The sequence below is a fragment of the Felis catus genome, chromosome B2 (assembly GCF_018350175.1).
Source record: "Felis catus isolate Fca126 chromosome B2, F.catus_Fca126_mat1.0, whole genome shotgun sequence".
Classification (NCBI taxonomy): Eukaryota; Metazoa; Chordata; class Mammalia; order Carnivora; family Felidae; genus Felis; species Felis catus.
This window is the reverse complement of record NC_058372.1, coordinates 93,240,914-93,268,178: the sequence shown is the minus strand read 5'-3', so window position 1 is coordinate 93,268,178 and position 27,265 is coordinate 93,240,914. Positions and strand designations below refer to the sequence as shown.

General features: G+C 34.7%; 1 long non-coding RNA gene across 1 annotated transcript in view; it reads left to right on the top strand.

Annotated features, from left to right (window-relative positions):
* Positions 1–27,265, top strand: part of LOC111560505 — a 1,125,299-nt gene that overhangs the window by 591,764 nt on the left and 506,270 nt on the right. The window contains exon 6 of the long non-coding RNA XR_006598120.1: positions 6,370–6,446. This is a non-coding gene — a long non-coding RNA (uncharacterized LOC111560505). The remainder of the gene's footprint in view (positions 1–6,369; positions 6,447–27,265) is intronic.

Sequence of the window (27,265 nt, the reverse complement as noted above, 5' to 3'; positions counted from 1 at the left end):
GTCGTGGGTCTCTGCCCCATGTTGGGCTCCATGCTGGGTGAGGAGCTTGCTTGGGATTCTCTCTCTCTCTCTCTCTCTCTCTCTCTCTCTCTCTCTCTCTCTCTCTCTTCCTCTCTCTCTCTCTCCCCTCTTCCTCTCTCCCTCCCTCTCCCCAACTCACATACTCTCTCTTTCTCTCTAAAATAAAATTAAATAAATAATAAAAATAAATTAAAATTAAAACAAAAAGTCCCAAATAATATGATTCTCATGACGGGCTGTAGACTATTCCACATTTGACCTTCATTGTAAAAGGTCAGTGTAATTCCAGTATAATTAATTAACAACTGACTCCTGGAGGTGATGGGGGAGATGATGGGTATATAGGTCAAAACAGTGCAGTTTTGATATATGCATTAAACAATGCCTCCTTTAAGGTATTTCTGTAAATTGATATGCATCCCACATTCCAAATTGATATATATCCTAGACCCTTGTGAAGTATTTTTATGGGTTCTAACTCATTAGGTTACCAATATATAATAAATGGTTTTACAATAGGAAAATCTGCTTGAGAATCTCTTTCCTTGAAAGTAACCCAGAGGTAAGGCATGCACAGATAGAAAAGATAAAAAAATAAATAAAATAGTTTGGAAGGGTGGCACAGGCATCCTTTTGATGATGGAAAACAGATTGCTTTGCTTGTCTTATATGCACTCTTTTGCACAAGGACATTTATGGAATTGCAGTAAACCAAGGGATAAGTGCCTTGTACACTTTGAGAAAAATATTCAGGTACTTGGTCATTTTAGCTAACTGTGTCTTAGAACAAATTCTGTAACCTGTAGCTATATATCATTTTTTTTCTTTTTAAAAAGTTTACATGATCATTTCACAAGGAGCCAAGAAAACCCCCACAAACAGGTAACAGCAGATCCAAGTTCTCATTTGAATTGCTATTGTTATTTTTGTTATTTTGTGTTGTGAAACTGGAAAAGATGGAATGGCAATGCATGAAAGGTCAAAATATGAAATCAATTACCATATTTGTGCAGTTCCAATTTCTATGCAAAGCATATGGCTTTTCTCTATCTTGCTTGGATAATTACTCCCTTGTCATTTCCCATTGCTATTATTTTCAGCTTTCTCTTCACATGATTTTTTGTGAGGTGTAGGGAGACATGATATTATTATGTACCTTTAAAATATTCTTCTGGGTTGATTGTATCTGTTTATTCTGAAAGTCAATAACTATTTTTAAAAACTGAATGAGATCAGATAAAGTGAAAAACATAAGAAATGTTCCAGAGCCTTAATGCAAAGATGACTATAAAGTCTATTTGCTATATTCATTTTTTTAAAGGAATCTCATTAGTGATTAGAATTATGGAATTTGGAGTACAGAAAAAAAGGAAAAAGGAATTAGGAACAACTAAAATTAAAATTGCAACCCTTTTAATAACCGCCAAATTCAAGTAAGTGCATGTCAAGATTCTCTTCAAAATTTAAGTGTAAGTGTTTAAGTCTAAATTGTCTCTTATTTCACACAAAAGCAAACATTTCATCACTTTAATGTTTCTGTAGTGATTGTATTTTGGAAAGTCTTAAGCTAAATTTTACCATAAATATTACTTAATTAATATTGGTGTAGCTAAAATGCATTTTACTTGTTTTTTTTGCATGCTTCATCATGTTGGTCATTGGAAGTACAGAAACTCATACTTCTTAGTTATCCTGTTAATAGTGTAAAGCTTGGGGCGCCTGGGTGGCTCAGTCAGTTAAGTGCTAGATTTCGGCTCAGGTCATGATCTCATGTGTGAAGCCTGGTTGGGATTCTCTCTATTTCCCACTCTCTCTCTGACCCTCCCCGACTCGCGCTTTCTCTCTTAAAAGTAAATTAAAAAAAAACAAAAAAACAAAAAACAAAAAAACAAACATAGTGTGAAGCTTATTTTCAGGATTTTAAAAATTTCAGTTTATTAAGAGTGAAACTTAGGCACACACACAGACACAATTGACTTTTACCTTTCAGTGATCTTCTTATCCTTTGGACTAATTTTAAAGCATTATTTGAAGAAATCTTCTTCAAGGTACTTCTGTCAGTACCTTCATGGAGTTACCTTAATTCTTATAAACATGGGCATCAGGCTTCATAAGAGTAATCTAAACTTGTCAGTGCTCAACTATAAAAAAGAACCCCTGTATGTCTTTGTGTAGAATTGCAACTCTAGTAGCGTCTGGGTGGCTCAGTTGGTTAAGTGTCTGACTTCAGCTCAGGTCATGATCTCACAGTCTGTGAGTTCGAGCCCCATGTCGGGCTCTGTGCTGACAGCTCAGAGCCTGGAGCCTGCTTCAGATTCTGTGTCTCCTCCTCTCTCTGCCCCTACCCTGCTCATGCTCTGTCTCTCTCTGTGCCAAAAATAAATAAAAACATTAAAAAAATTAAAAAAAAAGAATTACAACTTCAAGGAAATGTAGAGAAAACATGTTTTTCTCACAGGAAATGCCACCTTCCACTCAACATGGTTATTTTCACATCCCTAAATGCATCCTAAATGCCTTGCATCTGATTTAATTTGCAAAAGAAATGACTAGAATGTCAGGGAGATAGGTAGCTTTTTAAAATTACAGAGGTCTGTAGATATATTATTTGTTACATCCCCTTCAAATGATTCTGCTAACAACTAATAAAGGAGTCAAACATTTATATATCAGAATCCTTTTTCTCCTTACTGAAAATCAAAAGAAAGCAGCTTTCAGGAAAAATTATTGAAACTAATTGGGACAGAAGGAAACAACACAAATAAACTAGAATATTAGTGACAGAATCAACTTTTCAAGAGCCTTGAAAAAGGGAAAGAGCAAATGGATGAGAAGGGATGCAAGAAAAATGTGGCAGATGCTACTAGAAAGGAAACAAGGGAGAGTCTGGGTGGCTCCGTTGGTTAAACATTGAACTCTTGATTTTAGCTCAGGTCATGATTTCAGAGTTCATGAGACTAAGCCCCTTGTTGGGCTCTGTGCTGACAATGCAGAACCTGTGTGGAATTCTCTCTCTCCCTTTCTCTCTACCCCTCCCCTGCTCATGCACATGTCCTCCACCTTTCAAAATCAATAAATAAACTAGAGAAAGAAAGAAAGAAAGAAAGAAAGAAAGAAAGAAAGAAAGAAAGAAAGAAAGAAAGAAAGAAAGTAAAAGAAAAGAAAAAAAAAGAAAAGAAAAAAAAAAACAACCTGGAAACTGAATGAACAAATTTAAGAAAAATCATTTCTGTGATACAAGAAACATCTGAGATATTTATCCATATGTATACCATTTCTCTGAAATATTGTGCAATTCTATATAAATCCATTTCCAGTCCTTTTATATTTCCTTCTGTATTTAAAAAATGAGTATAGTTGACACACAATGTTACATTAGTTTCAGGTGTGTGGCACTATGATGCAACATCTTGATACATTATGCTGTGCTCACCACAAGTGTAGCTACCACGTGTCACCATATAAGACTATCACAGTATCATTGACCATATTTACTGTGCTGTACCATTTATTCTCATGATTTTTTCAATCCATAACTGAAAGCTTTATATTTCTTTCTGTTGATACATATTTTTATATTTTCTTCTGCCTAAAGAATTCCTTTATCATTTCTTGTACTGTGCATCTGTATGTGATGAAATATTTCAGCTCTCATATGTCTGAAAAAGTTATAATTTAGCTTTCCGTTTTGTGAGATATTTTTCTAGGTATAGAATTCTAGGTTGACAGTTTTTCTTTCAGTTTTATTTTATAAAGATAATATTCCACTCTCTTCTTGCTTACATTGTTGCTAATGAGAAACCCATGGTCATTCTTGCTTCTCTTCTGCTGGATGGAATCTGTCTTTTTCTGTTTGTTTTTAAGACTTTTTTTTTTCCTTTTATCAGTAATTTTCATGTGCCAAAGTGTAGTGTTTTGTTTTTGTTTTTGTTTTTCACGTCCTATATGTTTGAGGAACCTTGAATGGTTTGGATCTGTAAGCTTATAATTTTCATCAAATTTGGAAATTTTGTCATTCAATTGATTCTCCTTTCATTTTTTTACTTAATTTTTTTCCTCTGTTTAATTTTATGTAGCTTCTACTGCTATGAATTCATGGTCACTGATCTTTTCTTTTCAATATCTAATTTTCTATTAATCCTACTGACTATATTTTCTTCTTAGACATTGTAATTTTTCTCTCTGGAAGTTTCATTTGGTCTTTTCTATGTCTTCAGGGTATATATTAATTTTTTGAACATATGAAATACCTCTATAATTATAATTTCAGTATCCTTGTCTGCTAACTTCAACATCTATATCAGTTCTTGGTCAGTTTTCACTGATTTATTTTATTACTCATTATGGGTCATATTTTCATGCTTCTTTCCATGCCTGGTAACTTTTATCAAATGACAGACAATATAATTTTATCTTGTTAGGTGCTTCATTTGGAGACACAGCTGTGTAACTTAAAAATAGTTTAATCGTTTTGTTTTGCTTTATAAGATTTGTTATATGAGCAAGAGCCTTAGTAATGTACCCTATGCTTCATGAATTATGAAATTGTCCGAACTTACTGGATTAAACAGGTTTACTATTCCATACCCTCTATGAGTGTCAAATACTATCCCCTCTAATCCTTTTGGGTGATTCTTTCCCTGATCTTTGGTGATTTCCTTAATACTTGTACTGACCAGAAATCTAAAGAACTGAAAGAAATCTCTCTAGGTGTCTGGGTTTTTCTGTGTAGATTTGTCCTCTCTGGTACTCTGTCCTGAAATTTTTGGGTGCCTTGGTCTCCATAGACACTCAGCTCAATATTCTCTGATCAGTTTTGACTGGATTCTCGCTCCTTACACTGTGGCCTGGGCATTTTCTCAAAGTAGTAACTGTGGGAGTCATTTGGTTTATCTTGTTTTCTTTTCTTTCCCTCAGGGATCACTGTTTTTTTATTGTGTCATGTCCAATACCGTGAAGATGGTTATTTCATGTACTATTTTTTCTTCTGGATTTTTGTTTGTTTGTGCCCAGTGGTGAGAAAGAGAAAGCCAAATCCAGTTCTTGTTGCTTCACATCAGAAATCAGTATATATAGTTTTTTTCTATGTGATAAGTTCTCACAATGAGTTTGCAGGTTCTGTGGATAAGTGTACTTTTCATTTCCATATATACTAGCAGATTTTGTTTTAAAATGCATCAAATTGTACTCCTGCCAACAATACATGCAAGTATATTTTCCTACATCACTTAAAATTTTTTTTTAATGTTTCCAGGCTGGTAAAAAGTTATCAATCATTCGTAATTTAATAATTTACATTTTCTGTTATTGAATTTAAGCATGATTTTATATGCCTGTTGGTCATCTGAACTTGCTTGTCTATTTTTTCTGTCTACCTTTTGTGCAACTGACCATTTTCTTATCAATTTGTAAAAAGCACATTGTGTCTTTTAAATTTTTCTTAATGTTTATTTTATTTTTGAGACAGAGACAGAGAGTGAGTGGGGGAGGGGCAAAAAGAGGGAGACACAGAATCTGAAACAGGCTCCAGGCTCTGAGCTGTCAACACAGAGCCTAATTTGGGGCTCGAACTCACAAGATGTGAGATCATGACCTGAGCCAAAGTTGGATGCTTAACCGACTGAGCCACCCAGGTGCCCTACATTGTGTCTTTTAATAAATTATTTTTAAATAAATTGTCTGTACCTTGCATTGTAAATATTTCAAAATATATTGCTTACTTTCCAATATTTATTTTATCTTAACCCTGATATTTAATTTTAAAAATGCTTATTTTAATTAACTGAAAATAGCACATTCATTCTTTTATAACATCAAGTTTTTATGGTATCTTGGTTAAGAAGGACATCCTTTTCCCTGGGTTGCACAGGTAGTGTTTTGGTACTCCTTGCAAGATCTAGGGTCATCTAGATAGTAAACAATAGAACTGAAACCAGAACATTTATTTCTGTGTCCTTTCCATTTTATCATATATCTGTTACTTGAATAATCATAACCTAGTAATTAAAATAGACTTTCAATTTCGAAGGAAGGAAGGAAAAGAGAGATGGAGAGATGGACACAAAATAGAGAACTTTAAACCATAAACTTTAATGTTTTTAATTCAAGATATATGTATCTGTTATATCTAGATTGTTTTGAGAAACAAGTTATGTTGTTAACTGTCATCAGCATACCCATCAAATGAGATTTAACACATTTCATAAAATTTTGCTTTATCAATCAAAATTTCTAAACCAGCTGGTAATAATTCTACTTGAGAATGGATTTGAATGTGTATTTCAGTACATACAGTAGTGATGAAAGACAATATGAAAGTGTACTAAATGTCACAAACTCTTTTAATAGCATCCTCTTGAAGATTTCACGGGTGATACAGTGGATTGATGTGAAGCAAATTCTGAGACCACGATGTCTACCCGAAGGTTAGTTCCCAATCAACAGAATGATAGTATGTGTGTCAGAGATGAATCTTATAATCATAGCTCTCTTTCAGCTTTAATTGAACAGGCATACACTAATTCTTGATAAGAAGACGTTGTCTTTTATTTTAGCTTTAATACCAAAAGAGTTTGAAACTTTAAATTGTTCATTTTGCTTTATTGCACTTTTGAAGCTGTCCAAATCTCACTCAGTGGTATTCTTTCCTTTCCATCAGAAAGAATCTGATGAGGAAAGTGGACATCCAATTAACCACTCACCTGACACCACACTTCCTCTTTAGGATGTCTTAGCTTTGAGATACACTGAAGCTTGACTCTCTCATGACATTTCACTATCAAATATTCAGGTAGATTGCATTAAGGACATTAATTTCCCTGCCAATCTCTCAAAGCAGTGCTTCAGAAATGTCCAATAATACAGCAAATATTGTAAGAAGACCTGAACTGATTGTCATAACATATAAATGTTGTTATTCAGTCTGCTATACTGTCTCAACCTGCAGCCCTATATAGTATCGACATTTATATATATGATGTCTCTTTGTAAAGTCATCACATTATGCTATATTAAAAAGAAAGATAAAGAAAATACGTAAGTGCAAACCATGTTTTCAGATTTCACCAAATGATCTATTTTATCCAAAATAAATATAAGTTTTAGTGTCTTGTTAATAAAAAATCATAGAATTTTTACAGATTTTCTCGTTGTTCCATAGAGGCCATGCATTGTCTATCCTCATTATTCCAACTTCACCAATAGTCATAAAAATTTTGCAAGTTTAATCTCATTTCTTCAAATATAGTATCAATTCCTTAAGGCATACCTTGTGATTTTTATGTCTCTTATATCTCCCATGACTTGTGTACAAATATATATATAGCAGAGTTGAAAAAATTTATTGATTTTTTTTCTTCAACAATTTAGAAAATTATATTGCATAGCCTCCAGGTGACATAAATATTAGTGAAATGAATTAATTGCCACCCTCAAAGACCATATATCTACTAAGAAGGATACGATTGAAGCATACAACACATCCACACACACTCATATTCACACACATACCAAATAGAAATTAAAAGAAACCATCCACAAAGAGCTAAAAATCAAATTGTTGTGAGAGTTTAGAGAAGAGCTGAGAAATCAACTAAATAACATGAAAATAACAAGAAAAGTTCTATGAGGTAAAGTAATTTGACATGGTATATGAAAGAATTTTATAAATGGATGGAAGACGAGGTCATTCTATATAGAGAAGGCACACAACCAACAGTTTAAAACTGTAAGTATTTTCTTGGGGGAAATAAAGTAATCCATTTTCTTAAAACATAGGAAATATTCCCAGGAATAGAATAAAGTATAGTCTCTAAGGACTCATTACAAAATCATAACCATTGGTAAGCAGAGGAATGTATGTGTAAAAGTTGTTTTTAAGTAGGTAGATGGAGTGACAAAGCAAGGACAATAAAAGCACTGAAAAGATGTATTTTCAGCAAAATTGGAAGACTGAAAAAACCTCAAAACCCAATATTCACAATACTTCCAGAGGCAATAGATCTGGACAGAGCGGGGCATCATATTAGGAGATCTTAGAAATCTCCAGCAATTAGTCACTATCTTAAGGAAGAACCAATAGGGAACTTTCATACTTCACCTGCTGTGAACCAGGCAGAATGGACACGGCTTGAATGTCTGGCGAAAACAGAGATGATATGCAAAGAGCAGAGCGGCCCAGAAATGGAAGCCCAGAGTAAAAGCAAAATGTCTATTCTAATTGTTAAGTAAATCACCCGGAAGGCTACACTGTATCCCATGCCAGTCATTAGCTTGTGAAGAAAGTGGAAACTCAGAGATCCTATTAAAAACCCTCTTGAGCCAGATTAGTTTAAGAAAGGAAGAGAAGTGGTGGTTATAATCTCTAGCTGTGGCAAGACAAGAGAGAGTTCATGACTAGGCAAGTCTGAAAAGCTACCTGGGCTACCACTCATCCCATTCGGAGAAGAAGCTCATAAAGAGCTGTTTAGGAAAGTGTGTCAATTCAAACAGGGCCAATAAAATGAAAATATACAGGGTCCATACAAAAATATTATAGAACACAAGAAAAAAGTAGTAGTACAAGTTTTTTTTTATGGATTAGAAAACTTTATTACACATATGTTGCCACAAAGTAGAGCAACTAATTTTTTTAAATGTTTATTTATTTTTGAGAGACATAGAGACACAGAGCATGAGCAGGGGAGGGGCAGAGAGAGAGAGAGGGAGACACACAACCTGAAGCAGGCTCCAGGCTCCGAGCTGTCAGCACAGAGCCCAACATGGGTCTCAAACTCACAAACTGTGAGGTCATGACCTGAGCTAAAGTTAGAAGCTCAACCGACTGAGCCACCCAGGTGCCCTAAAGTAGAGCCATTCTGACATGATTTATTTTTTAAATGAAAGAAGCAGTTACTTCTATGAAGGAAGACCAGAGAATATATATTAAAAATTTCTGAGATAAAATGGCCAAATTGTAGGATGGCAAACAGAAAAATGCAGAACTCAAATAAGTAGAAGAAAAAGACCAAATCATTTGAGAAATGAACACTAAATTACAAGGAGCACAAAGGAGAATACATTTCACATAAAACCAGTAACAGACAATGATAGAATCGAAAACATTTAACAAAGAAGTTATTTAAAGAAGTTGGGGAAAATAAAGAAAAAATGGAAACAGTCAAGTGGGATTTAACATATGCACAAGTGATTTCCACTGGAGAAAACAGAATAATTAGATACAACAATAAAATGTTTACTTTGAAATTAAAATGTGTATTATTTTAAATGGAATTACATTTAGGGGCGCCTGGGTGGCGCAGTCGGTTAAGCGTCCGATTTCAGCCAGGTCACGATCTCGCGGTCCGTGAGTTCGAGCCCCGCGTCGGGCTCTGGGCTGATGGCTCAGAACCTGGAGCCTGTTTCCGATTCTGTGTCTCCCTCTCTCTCTCTCTGCCCCTCCCCCCGTTCATGCTCTGTCTCTCTCTGTCCCCAAAATAAATAAACGTTGAAAAAAAAATTAAAAAAAAATGGAATTACATTTAGATTATCCATTTCAATTTAACCTTAAGCCAATAACAACAATTCAGTTGATCAATTCCAGTGTGATTTTACATGACTATCCTGTTCACATTCACTTCTCAAAATGGTACCCATCCATGTTGAATGCTTAAATGCCTAGTCAAATACTAGATTTCTCAATAATTTCCAGCATCCCTAGTAATCATATGCCAAACAAGATGCGATAACTTGCTTGTTTAAATTTCAGAGACTTTGAGTCTCACGACACTCATTACAGTTTTCATTTGTCTTATATTTTAATTTTATTTCATTTTCTTTTTTGTTATTCATGTGTTTTATCAACATACCCATTTTTCAGAAATGACAAAGTAATAGGTAGCACATACTTTTTAAAAATATTCAATACTTGGAATGTGCTGTTGAACATTGTAGGCGGTTTATAAATATTTGCTGATTTAATGACTAATGCATATGTATTGGTGAGTAGGTTGAAATTTTTTTTTTTATGAACTCAATGCAACTTATTACTTTTTCATGTACGCATGCTCTATACTTCTCATTTGAAAGCTTTGGTAATTCAAACCACAGCAAACAAAAACCATATACGTATCCATATATATGTATATATTTTTGATAAAATGAATATATGATTAAAAAATGCTCACTCAAATCTGATTTGAGATTGAGCTTTCTAGCATCTCAAAATCAAATGTAGGAATTCAGACTGTAAATGTTTACGTATTTCAGAGACTTCTCTCCATACAACACCTGTGTCATAACTTCTATCCTTTCCATAGTTTGTTAATTAATACAGTCTAAGAATCTTGCACTTTCAGGCTTTATGCCTTATTTGATTAGCCAAGTTGAATAAGAGAATATGGAGATTTTAGTTTTTATATTAAATCATATAGGCTCATTATTTTCTGCCTCTAGACAGTCAGGTACAAAATGTTTTAATGTCTCTGTAATTTTTTAATTGCTTTGTATTTATCTGTTCAGCAGCATCTTCCACAACTTCCCCACTTTAGGGTAAATATTGAATGATACTGAAATAAATCTAGTATTTTTAATACGCCTTCTCACTCCCTTTGCCCATTCACATAATGTTCTTTGCAGTACCTTTCACACTTACTCACATGCAAAGTTTATGCTAAGCCAATAGCTGTAAATGTCTTTCCTTCATAGCAAAGACATATTATATCATTTTTTCTTTGCTCCTCTCATGCTTTTTGTATTCATCCAATAGAGCAATTGTCATGTTGAATCATATTTGTTTCCTTGTACGCATCTTTCCCACTGGATTTTATTTTTATTATTTATTTACTTATTTTGAGAGAGAGCATGAGCAGGGGAGGGAGCCGAGAGAGAGAGGGAGAGAGAGAATCCCAAGCAACCTTAGCAATGTCAGCACCAAGCCTAATACTGGGCTCACTCCCACCAACCATGAGGTCATGACCTGAGCTGAAATCAGGAGTCAGAGGCTTAATCAACTGAGCTACCCAGGCACTCCCCTACCCCCACCCCCGCATTGGATTTTAAACTCTTCAGTGATGTAAATGTTTTCATAATCTTTTTAAGTCTATTATTGTAGACAGTGCTTGGAACCCAGTTGATTCTCAATAAATGGGTGGTAAATTTTTATTTATTTATTTTGACTTTATTATTTAAAAAAAATTTTTTTTTAACATTTATTTATTTTTGAGACAGAGAGAGACAGAGCATGAACTGGGGAGGGTCAGAGAAAGAGGGAGACGTAGAATTTGAAACAGGCTCCAGGTTCTGAACTGTCAGCACAGAGCCGGATGCTGGGCTTGAAATCACGGACCGCGAGATCATGACCTGAGCTGAAGTCGGCCGCTTAACCGACTGAGCCACCCAGGCGCCCCTATTTTGACTTACTTTAAATGAAACTAAATTCTCTTTATGTTTTCTCACCAATGAAGTCTCAGTAACGTTGTATTTTTTAAAAAATTCAAGTCTTTTGGACATGTTGGATTGGACTCCATAGTCCTCTGAGAACCCTTATCTCAATGACCTTTCCATTACTATGGACTCTGAGTTATGTGCTTTATCTTCACTTCTTAAATTTCCTAAGCCTTTTTCTGGACAGCCTGAGCAAACTATTTCATCTCTCTGTATTTCACTTTCAGCTTTCATAAAATAGGTCTAATAGTAATAGCATTTACTATATAGGATTGTAAGGATTCAATAAACTTATGTATGTAAAATATTTTAAAAAGAGTGTGTCAAATATATGTTATATAACATATGTTGTATGCATGTTATCTGTATATATACATTAAAATTGTTCCTATTATATTTTTGCTATTTCCAGCTGCTTTGTAGTCTATTTCCTGTTTTCGCCCTTGACTTTGTCTGTATAGCGCCCAAATGGGAATAAGATCTCTTTGGAATGGCAGCCCATCCTATATGTGGCAGTTCCTGAAAGTGACTGCTTCCCAGGTGCTGAGGGTTTTTCAGTCTGCTTACAACAGATACAGTTTTTTCAAAGCTGTGCTGCCAATGATTAAGACCATTCCTCAGAAACAAAATTGATCTCATATGTTCCAGAAGCAAATCATGGGGAATGACAGTTTGCACCTAGTTGTACTTTACAAGAAGTTTGGTCTTAAAAGAGAAAATAAATCAGGACTTATTAAATTATCATTATTAATAATATTACTTGGTAGACCACACCTGTATTGTGGGCGTGTCTGTGATCTAAGAACCAAAACTTCATGTGGAATTATTGTTATCATTGCAAATCCTTTTGAGGAAATAATCATCTCTGATTCTGCTAAGAAATATGTATTTACAGTTAAATGGTTACAGATGAAAGGAAGGGTGATCTGGCTCATCTATAAAATTTGTATGACAGTACTGGTCTGTCAGAATTAATTCTGAGGTATAAGTGCCAAAAATATTTAACACTTAGTAAGTTATTAAAACGTATAGAAGAACTTTAAAACCTGCTGTAAATGCATATGTATAGTATGTGTAAATCACATTCTGAAATATATACATGTATATAAAACTTATGTTTAACCAGTGTTGTGGTGACTAATTCCTAGGTGTTAGGCCTCTATATAGAAATTGAATTTATCTAGTATACCTCACATTGCATTTCCTCCTTTAGATTCATTACAATCCTGGATAATTATGTTGTATCCATTTCCTATATTCTTTTTCTTTTAAGTCTTCAGTTATAAGTGGATCTTGGGGCACCTGGGTGGCTCAGTCAGTTAAGCGTCTGACTTGGGCCCAGGTCATGAGCTCACAGTTGGTGGGTTCGAGTCCCGCATCGGACTCTGTGCGGATGGCCCAGAGCCTGCAGCCTGCTTCAGATTCTGTGTCTCCTTCTCAGTCTCTCTGCCCCTCCCCCACTCATGCTGTGTCTCTCTCTCCTTCAAAATTAAACGTTAAAAAAATTAAAAAAAAATCAGTGGATCTTAATGATCAACGTCACTAGTTTTTGCTTCTTTGTTTTTTCACATCGGATCTTTTCCTTGAAATCGAATGATGTTTGGATGTACTTGTGATGTAGTGGCTAAGAAGTCAGGGAGGAATGTTTTTTTTTTTTTCAACGTTTATTTATTTTTGGGACAGAGAGAGACAGAGCATGAACGGGGGAGGGGCAGAGAGAGAGGGAGACACAGAATCTGAAACAGGCTCCAGGCTCTGAACCGTCAGCTGAGAGCCCTATGCGGGGCTTGAACTCACGGACCGCGAGATCGTGACCTGGCTGAAGTCGGACGCTTAACCGACTGCGCCACCCAGGCGCCCCCCCTTTTTTTTTTTAATTTCACAGTTCATTGGAAATTCAAGAAAAGGCCCACTCATATCAATAATTGATTGACTTTATTGATCCCCAAATTTCTGCTGGGATGCAAAATGTCAGACATGAAAAATTAATCATTGGGGTACCTGGGTGGCTCAGTCGGTTAAGCGGCCGACTTCAGCTCAGGTCACGATCTCTCAGTCCGTGAGTTTGAGCCCCTTGTTGGGCTCTGTGCTGACGGCTCAGAGCCTGGAGCCTGTTTCAGGTTCTGTGTCTCCCTCTCTCTGACCCTCTATCATTCATGCTCTGTTTCTCTCTGTCTCAAAAATAAATAAAAGTTAAAAAAAATTTTTTAATAAAAAAATAAAAATAAAAAATTAATCATTTGATTCAATCAAATTCTTTCTTTCACACAGAGAATATATTTGCATTACCAATAAGTTACCTAGACAATTGGATCATGTATATTATGATAATGAACACTATTAAAAGAAATTAGAACTATATCTATATTTAGTATTTATTTAAAAAATATTTTGTGAAAAAATGATTCAATGCACAATTATTTCTTCATTTATTTGACACATTTGTCAATTATCTACAATGTAACAGTGTTTGAGACATTGGAGTCCTTGTCAACAAAACAGGTGACAAAATTTCTACCCTCATGGAGCTTACATTCTGATGCAATTGTGATTATGTAAAAGATATATATCATTACTTGATTTTAAAGTTATACATGAAAGACATTGTTTTGTTAATCATATTTTTAAAAGAAATTTCAGTAGGTAAGGAGAGTGTTTGCCTTATACCTACTGCTGCAGATATATAATTCAAAAATTTCCCACTAAAATGTAAAATTTATACCAATTAAATTCTTATAATGAAAAGCTATCAGCATAAAGAGGTTTGTATTCTGAGAATCTGCCTTTGCCTCTGCCTTTGCCTCTAATGCACTCCCTAAATATTTTAATGGACTAATTTCCCATTTCAGTCATGAATTTGTTACAATTCTCTCTGAGGGAATGTCTGTCACTCTAATAGCATAGCTCCATACTCTGTATCCCCTACTTGCCTAATTTTTTAAATATACTTATCACCACCTGATCTATTACATATGCTTTTTGCTTATTGTCTTTTTTGCCACACAGAATGAATACTTCATAATGTGAATTTATTTGATGACTACCATATTCCCTGTTTCTATAGCAGTGATGGGAACATAGTAGGCCTTCATGGATACTTGTTAAGAGTGCATTAAGGAAGGATGTACATAAATGAAATCTCAAATTAATAATGTATACAATAAATTTGTGCCAAATAGTTAATTGAAACCAGGAAGAGTCTACCTAGTATATACACAATATACTAGGTATAAATATATTAAATATTTATATTTAATGTAAAAGAAGATTGTGTGGTTTTTCCATTACAACTTTTGGTATAAATACTAAGCTTAGTTGCTGCTAATCATTTCATAGTTTGGTTTCTTTTTTAATCTTTTAAATACTGTACACAAACCCATCAGGACAAGAAGTCTACTTTTAAGACAAATTTTTTAAAAAAATTAGTTTTCCTTCACCATGTGGTTTTAATGAAATCAATTAGAGAATATAATAGTGCTTTTTACAATAGGAGGCTGAATAATCTCATTTCTTTAAATAACAAGCTTTGCTTAAGTAATTATTCCTAAAGAACTTTGTCTTCTATGGAAAATATATTAGGAATATAGTTTGATCTAAATGCTGCCTCTGCTGGGGTGCCTGGGTGGCTGAGTCAGCTGAGTGTCCAACTCTTGATTTCAGCTCAGGTCATGATCCTAGGGTCATGGGATAGAGCACACTCACACGGGGTGTGGAGCCCACTTAAGATTCTCTCTCTCTCTGCCTCTCTCCCCCATTCACGTACTCTCTCTCTCTCTCTCTCTCTCTCTCTCTCTCTCTAACATATAAAAAAAATGAAGAAATAAATGCTGCTTCACCAATTGATTGTTTTCACAGTATGCACCCATTTAACCATGGCGAACAAATGGAAGCAACAGCAAGTATTTGATAAAAACTGAAAGAAAAAGACATGGGAAGTTTTACATGGAGACTAAACTCTATGTAGTCTTTGTTAATGTCCATTTGTAAATGCCCAACCGCCATTTGTTGTTTTAAGCCCAGTGCATTGTACATAATGGTTACTCAATAACACTTTTTGATATATAAAATATATCTTTAAATAGTATATTATGTAATAGCATGTTTTAGGTTTAATTAGGCAATCAAATCTTAAAATATATTTCTAGAAAAAGATTCTTGCTTTAATTTGTAGTGTTAGTTAATTTTCTAGTGATGCTGGGATGAGATAATTGAGTCTCTGTGAGAGACATCACGTCACAGATAGCTGAACACTTATTTTTTGGCCGAGAAACCATATAGAGTAAGATGAGATCAATGGAAAAGCATATAAACAAAACCAAACACACGTGCTTGAGCACTGTTAGATATGTTAGCAACTTCTTAATCATTAGATATTCTGAACTCGATTTATATTTTATGAGAAAGTAAAATGTTATCTAAAGAATGAAGTAATTTAAGTCTTACCAAAATGTTAATTTATATTTCAACATATAAAGAGGTATAAATACTAAACCACAAAAAATTAATTACTATAAAAGAACTACCTGTATCACCTTGATTCTGCTGATATCTAAACTTAAAGATGCTCTTAAGATACAGTTTGCTAAGATAATTGGTGTCCTCTTTGCTGTTCTTTCCCAAACATCTCTTTTCATTTTTATTTTTAACTTAAGTTTCTGAATTTCTAAACATAGCCCTATTGACAATATAAGACTTTACGTATTTATTGTCAAGAATTATGACACTTTCCTATGTGTCATTTCCAGTAGTACAGCATTTTCTCCTCATATTGAATCCTCAAAAGAAGTGATCCTATAACCAAGTGAAGTGCTGATTCAGTGGCCATAAAATGTCAGGCCCCAAATGACATATCTGTCACATTAGCACAAGCATTGGCTAATAGAAGGCAGGGAGTAGTTTATAGAAAGAATTGTTTCCAGGTTTTTAATTACTTTGTGCTGTCAATTTATTACTACTAGAAAAAAAGTAACAGGGAGTGCTCAGTTAAACTAAAATGCTATAAAGAGATAAAATGGAGGGAGAAAATCAAGTTTTAATTGGTAGCCAGAACAAGATTTTATTTTTTTTAGAAAACTGTCAAATAATAAAAAAAAAATTGCCACACTGACAGATTTTATTATAGTACATAACTGCCAATCACATGTAATGGAGAATAACATAATGTACCTGCTAAAATGTGATGGGTAACAGCTTACATTCTTGGAAACTTTAGTGACACAGAAATATAGTTTCTTGAAGACCACACTAAAAATGATCATTTTATTTCAAATTTTATATTTGTAAACAAACATTAAGTTTCTATTATAAGAATGGGTTTAGAATATTCCAAATGAGTCTTGTAATAAACAGTATTTATTTGTAGTTTGTAATTACTCAAGAGAAGGAAGACATTCCTTTTGATTTTAGAGCTGTGATAAGAAAGGATTACCCATAAGAGTTGCCAAACTATTTCTAAAGAGTCATTAATATCTTTAACTTTGAGAATAATCAATGATGTAGAGGAATGTATTGGAAACAATAGTATATTGAGATCAGATTAATGTTCTAAGTCAGCATGCACATGTGTCCAGGAAAGTAATTTACATGAGCATTAAGAAGGGAATTGGACTAGATAAAGTGTTCATATGACTTTAAAATTCCACGATTCTCAAAAGATGAAACCATAAATTAAGTTACCTGTATGACCATTTGTTTTCTCAAATGAATCTATTCCGGTGGAATCAAATTATTCCGTGACCATCAGAGGTTGTATAAGTGGTATCATAAAGTTATACTTGAGCTGAAAAAACTTATCTTCTGTTTATTGGTAGAATAAGTTATACCTCTGCTTCTAATTAGAATGGCAAGAAGCTATTTCCTTCTTCTTTATAACTGTTAAAATATAAATTTTCATAATCTGTGGTTTTTTGTTTTGATCTTCCTCTATTTCCAGTTCCTTCACTTCTACTCTGTCACACTAAACTAACTTCCCTCCTTCCTTCCCTCTCTTCTCCCCTCTTTTATTTCTTCTTCCTTTCTTCTACTTTCCCTTCATCCCAGTGCTCTCTGACCTCTTTCTTCTTCATTTTCTCCTTTTGTTCTTCATTCCTCTTCCCCCCTCCCCAAATATTCATTGGGTTAGTAATGTTCTAGACACTGTACTAGGAATCAAGAATATATAAAAAAGAAACACAAGGGATTCTGGCTGGCTCAGTCAGTAGACCATGAGACTCTTGACCTTGAGATCCTGAGTTGGAGCTCCAAGTTGGGCATAGAGATTACTTAAAAACAAAAACAAAAACAAGCAAACAAACAAAACCCCAGTATATCTTTCTCCTAGAGAATAGAAAAAAGAAACACAGTGATGGCTCCAGGGGATCTTAGTATGGAAAAAAGCCAAGAAGGCAGATGATTAGTAGTATAAGTGGTAGTTAAAAACACTGACTTTGGGGTCAGAAATTTTGTGTGTCTTTTTGTATATATAGGAATAAAAAAAATCCTAACACAATCCCATATGGTTTCTTAAGGATAAAATGACATAATACATGTAAGGAACTTAGAATATTGTTTGATTTACACAAATGCTTAGTAAATACTATTAATACAATTTTTGATGTTGGTGTTAGTAATCGTGGAAGTAATTAAACATTATTTAATTAAGCAATCCCCTAATTCTGGACATGTAGCTTCTTTCCAAACATTTTATAATAAACAGTTTTGTGATGAAATCCTTGAAGCTAAATCTTTTTGCTTATAATTTACTGCATTCTTATAATTTTTGAATGCAGACTTGTTCATTCAAAAGTTACATATTTTGAAAGTGTTCAATATTTGTTTCACCAACTTGATGGCCCCCAGAATATTTATTATATTCCCAGAATTTGAATACTTTGAACACAATTAATTTCCATCTCATTTATACTCTAAGCCACTGCATGTGAGGATGTGTATCACTGCAGACTCACCTAGCAGAATAATTTCTTGATATAAGCTCTGAAATTTAGCTATAAAAATGGTATCATCTTGGTGTTTTATTTTGGATGCGTTTAATTACTTGTGAAATTAAGTATCTTGTTTACTGGCATATTTATTGATGTGTGCTCTTATAAAGCATTATTCTTCTGCTACACATTTCAGGTCTCCCCTACCTTCTCAGTTCCATCTCCCTTATGTTTTTCAGCAGTATTATTCATTTGTTTATTCATTTTAAAATATTTTTCTGACACTTCTAGAAAAATTAGGTGTGCTAATTTGTGTTCTCAGTCTTACTATTTATTACGCTGGAGGGCTCATATATCTGTTAGCCCTTTGTTGTGATGGTTGGAACTCCCAGAAGAGTTAGTATTAAAGAGTTAGTATTAAAGATGAGAAGAGTTCTGTGGTTTCAACATTTAGTGTAATTTGGCATTTTAAGATGTATATTAATATACAACAAAAATACCTTGCTATTCCCAATAAAGTTACTTTTTAAAACTTTGTGGCAGTTGAAATCTCTTTTCTAAGTGACTTTGCAGCATCACTAAATGATATTTTTAGCTTTTTTTGACCAATTGCTGAGGGAAGTAAATGTAATCTGTGTTTCTAACATAAACCATTTTCACTTATAAAATAAAATATCTGATAATGGTAAATTACTAGTTTTGTTGTTGTTGTGGTTGTTGGACCTGACTTGGAAGTAATTTAAAGGATGTTTACATTAAAAAATTATTCTTTTTTGGTATGATGTATTCTCATTCTACCAAGTTTCAGTAGTTTATCAATATGTTTCTTACTTTATTACCTAATAACTATTATTATTGAAAAATAACTATAATTCATTATTTTATAATAACTATAATTCATATAATTCATAATCAATATGTTTCTTATTTTATTACCTAATAACTATTATTTTTGAAAAATAACTATAATTCATTTTTCAAATAAAAATAAAAATACATGTATTTTAAAAAGGAAATTTTGTTTCCCTGCTATAGCCATATAGTTCCTTGGCATCATTCTCTTATGGAATATTAACAATAAAAATTAATGCCATGAAAGCAAAGTAATGTTATAAATTCAGAATGATAAATATCAATATAAATCAATAATATATAAAAATCATATACTAAAATTATTTGAGAGAAGAGTAGAACTCTTTATGAAAGAAATGGACTCAGAATAAGACAAGGTTTAACATCAGTAAATCAATATAATTTACCTTACTTAGTGATTATATTTAGAATCACTGAGAATTCCCATTTGAAAATAATAAAATATATTTAAAAGTTTCTTTGTCAAAGGATATAAGTTGACTTTTTTAATAAAAAAATATATATATTTATACACATATAAATATACATACAACCAGAAGAAAAAAGAGTATATAAACATAAAATGCAAGCATCTGAAGAAATCTCCCAGATCTGTTTAGAATTTGGCATGGTATTTGGTTAAACCTACCAGTATTTTGTTGCTTTATCCTCTTATTCTTGCCATTTGTTTTGTGAAAGTACACAGTAAGTCCCTTTATAGAGTCTTCCGAGTATTTTTTATGATGTTTAATAGTTTTAAGTATTTTTCAGGTTAATACATAATGAGTACTTGAACATAAAGAAATTAAGTATTTGTTATTGGTTGAAAAAGTTAATGAGGTCACTGAAATTCTGTCCGGAGCCCTGGGCACACTCTCAGATTTTTATCGTATGTTGAGAGTTTATTTTGTTCCAGACATGGCACTATAAGCTTTACAGACATTATTTTCTCAATTATTGTGGTTGTGGTTGGTAGGTATTGGTATTATCACATACAGGCGTACCTTGTTTTATCATGCTTCGCTTTTTAGTACTTCGCTGATAATGTGTTTTTTCACAAATGAAAGGTTTGTGGCAACCCTGCATTAGGCAAGTCAATTGGTACCATTTTTCCAACAGTGTTGGTTCACTTCCTTACTCTGTGCCACATTTTGGTAAATCTTGCATTACTCAAAGTTTTTCATTATTTTTATTATTGTTACAGTGATCAGTGATCTTTGATGTTACTATTGTAATTGTTTTGGGGCACCCCAAACCACACATGTAAGGTAGCAAACTTAACTGATAAAAGCATGTGTTCTGGGATGCCTGTGTGGCTTAGTTGGCTGAGAATCCAACTCTTTTTTTTTTTTTTTTCAACGTTTATTTATTTATTTTGGGACAGAGAGAGACAGAGCATGAACGGGGTAGGGGCAGAGAGAGAGGGAGACACAGAATCGGAAACAGGCTCCAGGCTCTGAGCCATCAGCCCAGAGCCTGACGCGGGGCTCGAACTCAGGGACCGCGAGATCGTGACCTGGCTGAAGTCGGACGCTTAACCGACTGCGCCACCCAGGTGCCCCGAGAATCCAACTCTTGATTTCAGCTGAGGTTATTATCCCAGGGTCATGGGATTGAACCCTACAAAGGTCTCCTCGCTGAGGCTGAGGGTGGAGCCCATTTAAGATTTTCTCTCTCTTCCTTTGCCCTTGTCCCTCCCTCTCTCTCTTTCAAATAAAGATAAAGAAAACAAATTTTAAAACTACTTAAAAAATACATGTGTTCTGACAGTTCTACCTACTGGCTCCTCCCCCACATCTCTCTTTTCTCCTCTCACCTCTCTATTCCCTGAGACACAGCAATATTGAAATTAGGTCAGTTAATAACCCTGCAGTGGCATCTGAATGTTCAAATGAAAGGAAGAGTTGCACACCTCTCATTTTAAATCAAAAGCTAGAAATGATTAAGCTAAGTGAGGAAAACATGCTGAAAGTTGAGACAGGCCAAAAGCCTCTCGCTTGTTAGTCAGGTTGTAAATATAAAGGAAAAGTTCTTGAAAGAAATTAAAAGTGCTACTGCGATGAATACATAAATGATAAGAAAATGAAATCCCCTTATTGCTGATATGGAGAACGTTTTAGTGGTCTGGATGGTAGATCAAACCAGCCACAACATTCCCTTAGGCCAAAGTCTAATCCAGAGCAAGGCCCTCCCTCTCTTCAATTCTATGAAGGCTGGGAAAGGTAAGGAGGATGTAAAAGAAAAGTTTGAAGCTAGCAGAAATTGGTTTATGTAGTTTAAGGGAAGAAGCTGTCTTCATAGCATAAAAGTGCAAGGTGAAGCAGCAAGTCTGATATAGAAGTTATAACAAGTTATCCAAAACATCTAGCTACGTAATGAATGAAGATGGCTACACTAAACAACAGATTTTCAGTGTAGACAAACGGTTTTTTATTGGAAGAAGATGCCATCTAGAACCTGCATAGCTAGAGAGAAATCAGTGAATGCCTGGCTTCAAAGCTTGAAAGGACAGGCTGACTTTACTTAGGGGCTTCATGTACCTGGTGACTTTAAGTTGAAGCCAATCCACATTCATCATTCTAAAAACTCTAGGGCCCTTAACAATCATGTTAACTTGGGGTGCCTGGGTGGCTCAGTCGGGTTAAACGTCCAACTTGGGCTCAGTTCATGATCTCACGGTTTGTGGGTTCGAGCCTTGTGTCGGGCTCTGTGCTGACAGCTCAGAGCCTGGACCCTGCTTCAGATTCTGTGTCTCTCCATCTCTTGGCCCCTTTCCTGCTCATGCTCTATGTGTCTCTGTCTCTCAATAATAAATAAACGTTAAAAAAAATTAAAAAAAAAAAGAATCATGTTAACTCTACTTTGCTTGTGTTCTATAAAACAGAATAAAAAAAGCCTGCATGGCAGCACATTTGTTTACAACATGGTTCACTGAATATTTCAAGCCAACTGTTGAGACTTATTGCTCAGGAAAAAAATTTCCTTTCAAAATATTAGTGCTTGTTGACAACGTACTTGGTCACCCAAGAGCTCTGATGGAGATTTACAGTAAGATCAATGTTGTTTTCATGCCTGCTAACACAACATCCATTCTGCAGCCCATGGATCAAGGAATAATTTTGACTTTCAGATCTTATTATTTAAAAAATCCATTTTATAAGGCTGTAGCCACCATAGGTAGTGATTCCTTTGATAGATGTGGACAAATGAATTGAAAACCTTCTAGCAAGAGTCACCATTCTAGATGCCATTAAGAATATTCATGATTCATGGAAACAGGTTAAAATATTTACATGAACAGAATTTGGAAGAAGACTTCAGTTCAGGAAGTAACTGCAGATGTGGTGGAAAAGGCAAGGGAACTAGAATTGGAAGTGGTGACTGAAGATGGAACTGCACTGCCGCAATCTCATGATGAAATTTTAACAACGAGGAATTGCTTCTTATGGATGAGCAAAGAAAGTGAGATGGAACCTACTCCTAATGAAGATGCTGTGAAGATTGTTGAAATGAAAAAGGATTGAGAATATTACATCTACTTAGTTGATAAAGCCGTGGCAACTAGTTGTAAAGCAGGGATTCTAATTTTGAAAGAAGTTCCACTATGGGAAAAGGCTATCAAACAGCATCACATGCCACAGGCAAATGGTTCGTGAAAGGAAGAGTCAACTGATGTTGCAAAATTTCACTGTTGTCTTATTTTAAGAAACTGTTACAGCCACCCCAACCTTCGGCAACCACCACCTGGATCATTCAGCAGCCATCAACAATGAGGCAAGACCCTCCACCAGCCAAAAGATTACAGCTCACCAAAAAAGCTCAGATGATGGTTAGCACTTTTTTAGCAATAAATTATTTTTAATTAAGGTATATACATTGTTTTCTTTAGACATAATGCTATTGCACACTTAACAAACTATAATAGAGTGTGAGACTGAGAAACCAAAACATTTATTTGACTCATTTTATAGTGACATTTGCTTTATTGTGATAGTCTGGAACCAAACTTACCCTATCCCTGAGGTATGCCTATATTTTTTACAGTGGAGGATACAGAACCAAAGAGAAGATAAGAGATATCACTACAAGGCACTAATGGAGGGGTGGGGGGTGGGTGGGATGCAGACCAGGACCTACGGCTGTACATTCTAGATCCATGCTCTCAAATGCCTTCCTCCACTGCTTCAGTGGGAACACAGGTGGAACCATGAACTGTGGAGACATTTCTGTTTTCTAAGAGTGCTGAGATTGCATTGAATTACATGCTGGCCTCAGGTGCCTGTGATTGCTTGTCCCATAGGACACCCAGCACTGGCTATCACTCTTTGGAAAGCACTCATATAAATGCATGTTATTTTGGTGCATCAATGTTCCTTATTCTAAATTGAAATATTAATCCTGAAAACATTTTCACTTTGTGATTTTTTTCTTTAAAAATAAATGCTTTCCTGTTTCTCTGGTAGTACACTTGCCCACTTGCCACTTGCTAAAAGATCAAGAAGTAGTATCTTGATATTAATATTATAAACTTTAATGTGATGTTCTCTTTGATAGAGAACATGCATTATAAATATTCTTAAGCCATAATTATATTGGAAATTATCCATGATCAGTAGGTTAAAATAAGTACAAAACTGGGACGCCTGGGTGGCTCAGTTGGTTAGGTGACCGACTTCGGCTCAGGTCATGATCTCAGTTTGTGAATTTAGCCCCGCGTCGGGCTCTGTGCTGACAGTTCGGAGCCTGGAGCCTGCTTCAGATTCTGTGTCTCCCCTGTCTCTACCCCTCCCTTGCTCATGCTCTGTGTCTCTCTGTATCTCAATAATAAAAATAAAATGTTCAAAAAAATTTAAAGTAAGTACAAAATTGCACGCAAATATGGATTTCTCTGAAATCTCTATATTTATGAACATACACATAGCATGTATTGCAAAACTTTAAAATATTAAACGTGGTTATTAAGAAATAGAAGTCAAAATTATTAAATTTTTTATTGTGTATTGCATTTTCCCACCATTAATAGTACTTAATGAGAAAAAAATAACATTTTACTTTCAAATATATTTTTCTTCTTTATTTCTGTGATTCTATATTGAAAGCCATTTTATCTGATTACACATTTTTTCTTTTTTTTTTTTTAAGTACGGAATATTTTATGTGGGGAAAATATTTCATTTTGTTTTCCTTACAGATGGAAATCTACACTTTTACATTTGGGGGAGTAGAAATTACATATGACCCTATCTAAATAGTTTGAACCCAGATAAAAGAAGAATATGAAATTTAGTGTCACTGTCATTTTGTTTCTTAATTCAGAGATAAACCTAACTAGGAAAGGAAGAAGGAAACTGCCCTGGAGACATTTTTGGAAGAAGCTGGTTCTATTGGGAAATATTTCTTCTACTTTATCACACTGTCTCAAAAAAGAAACTGGTAATTTCACTGGCCAGATTCTAGGACATTAATTGAACTAACTTTGTAGATTAATGTGGCCTCGTACATGAAAAGTTCATATGTGTTGGCCTTCTGTTATTTTTATGTCTTCCATGGAATAACCATCCTTTTCAAGTTCATGAGTAAGCATTAGAAGAAAATGTGTTTTGTGTGTGTCTGGCTCTTTCTCTGGTTCTTTTCTTTCCGATGCAGGTATGTGTGGGATCCCTCTTGTCAGCTTATAGTGACACATGCTAAAATTCAGAAATAAGTCAAAGATGGTGAAATTCAGAAGGTCTCACTATATACTTCCTCTGAAATTATTTAGGCCTTGTACTATCAATTTGTTGTCTGCCATCTCCAAATCCTCTTTCATCAGCTTCTCTGTAAAAACAGAGCAGCTGGAACAGCTTCAAACTTTGTCACTAGATGATGCAGTAGTGAAGAGAGGAATTTTCTTTCTGGGTTCCGAGTGCTGCACTCAAGCCTCCTGAATCTCTGGCTTCTCCCGCTTCTGGTTCCTGTAGTGAACAGCTTCTCTAACTCTCAGCTGCCACAACCTGCTGGTGTGCCCAGTAATGAAAACCTTTCTATATGTGCTCTCTGGTGGCCTCACAGTGCACTGCCAAAGACAGGCACTTCGCCATGAACAGTGCCCCCATCCTGGGCAGTTTTATAGTGCATTCTGAGCTGTGGCATCTCCTTTTGCGTGGCTTTCCCTTGGAACTCCAGGGGACAATTTCCATCAAGTTCACTGGCCGAAAACCACAGTGACTCTTACACCATCCAGCAAACCACAGCCTTTTATGTGTAGAAGGAGGTGGGTTCTCTCTTCCTTTGGGGCTCTATCTCAGCCCTACAGGTGATAATTGCTTCCTATATTTATAGCATCTGTATTTTTTAGAGCTAGCTTTCTTTCTTTCTTTCTTTCTTTCTTTCTTTCTTTCTTTCTTTCTTTCTTTCTTTCTTTCTTTCTTTCTTTCTTTCTTTCTGTTTTTATTTAGGAGAGGGGCAATGAGAGAGGGAGAAAGAGAATCTTAGGCATGCTCCACACCTAGTGCAGAGCCTGATGTGGGGCTCGACCTCATGAACTGTGAGATCATGACCTGAGCCAAAACCAAGATTTGGCTTCTTGACCAACGGAATCACCTAGGCACCCCAAGAGTTCTCTTTACTTTTAATAGCCAATACTTTGTTATTGAAATCCCCTATTACAGTCAATAGTTCTTTCTATTAATTTTTTTTGTGTTCAAATTACTATGTTTTCTGTCTCCTGTTAGGATATCCTGATTGATACAGGCCTTAATAGCTTAAGAATGATTAATACAGTAAGTAATAGATTAACATTATCTGCATTGCTATTATGGCAAAAGATGTAGATATTTATAATATGTATATTTTGCTCTCATTTATTACTGTTCCAATCTTTCCCCAGGCCCCTTGATGAAGGAGTCTGAGAAAGAACTGCTGCCTATTGTAATAGTCATCCTAATGTCTTTCTCAGCAAAAGAACTGTGTTTTTGAGGTGGAAACATTGTCTTCTAGAATGAAAAGTTTATATTTATTGCTCTCCTTTTCATTGGAGTGACAGTGTAAATAAAATCTGGCCAATACTTGCATAAGATAAAATGTTTATTAAAAGGAGCTAACCTAACTGAGAGGGGCCTTTTTTGTACCTATCTGCCTTGCCTTTGTCTTCTGGTCTTGATATGATGGCGGCAGCTAGAGTAGTCATCTTGAATCATGAGGTCCTTCACTAGGATCATGCCACAGAAAAATATAAGCCTGCTCCTTGATGGTACTGTACTGCAATTTAACTGGTTCTTATATTGCAACTTTTAATTTATTTAAGCTACTATTTTGTGTATTTTGAATCTAAACTCAACTAATGAGACCAATTATTTTTGTTTTTTATTCTGGAATTTCTCATTTGTCTGGCTTAATATCATACTAGCACACTAATTTTGTGATAAAATCAAATAGTAGAAAACTGTGCATACATGTCAGATTTTATTTTTCATATTTGTTGTAGTAGTCAGTAATTTTCTGAGGGTTGTTAAGCAGTCTGTGCAGAGCATTGCTGCTTGCAGGAAGAGCTCTCATAGAAGCATCTGGATGCATTTCTTAGGGTGCCTTAGGAAAGAGGTATTGTTAAAATTCATGTGTGTTTCTGCTATCTCCAGTCATAATTGTCTCCTTTCATATTTTTATTTTCAGCCTTTTTCCCTTTAAATGCCAGAGAAATCTGGCATTTATGCTGGGGTTTATTCTACATGTTTTTCAAAGAATGATTTCTTGAACATGAAGAGGTAAAAACATATCTGAAACATCAAAATGACATACCACTCACTTGTTTAAAATCTTAAAAGAGCTCCTTAAGATTTGGGAAATTATAGTGCCACAATTTTCTACTATTTACCACTGAGAAATATTTTGTCCTATTTTGGTATTACTAATTTCAAAGAGAAATGAGGGGAGTTTCACGTCCAGTGACGATGTAGAAAGAATGTGAAAAACTTTTGTTGGTAACAATAACCAAAGGAAATGGATAATAAATCATACTTTTCAAAATAAAGTCATATTTCTCTTTGAAGATATTAAAGTCCTGAGTTTAAAGA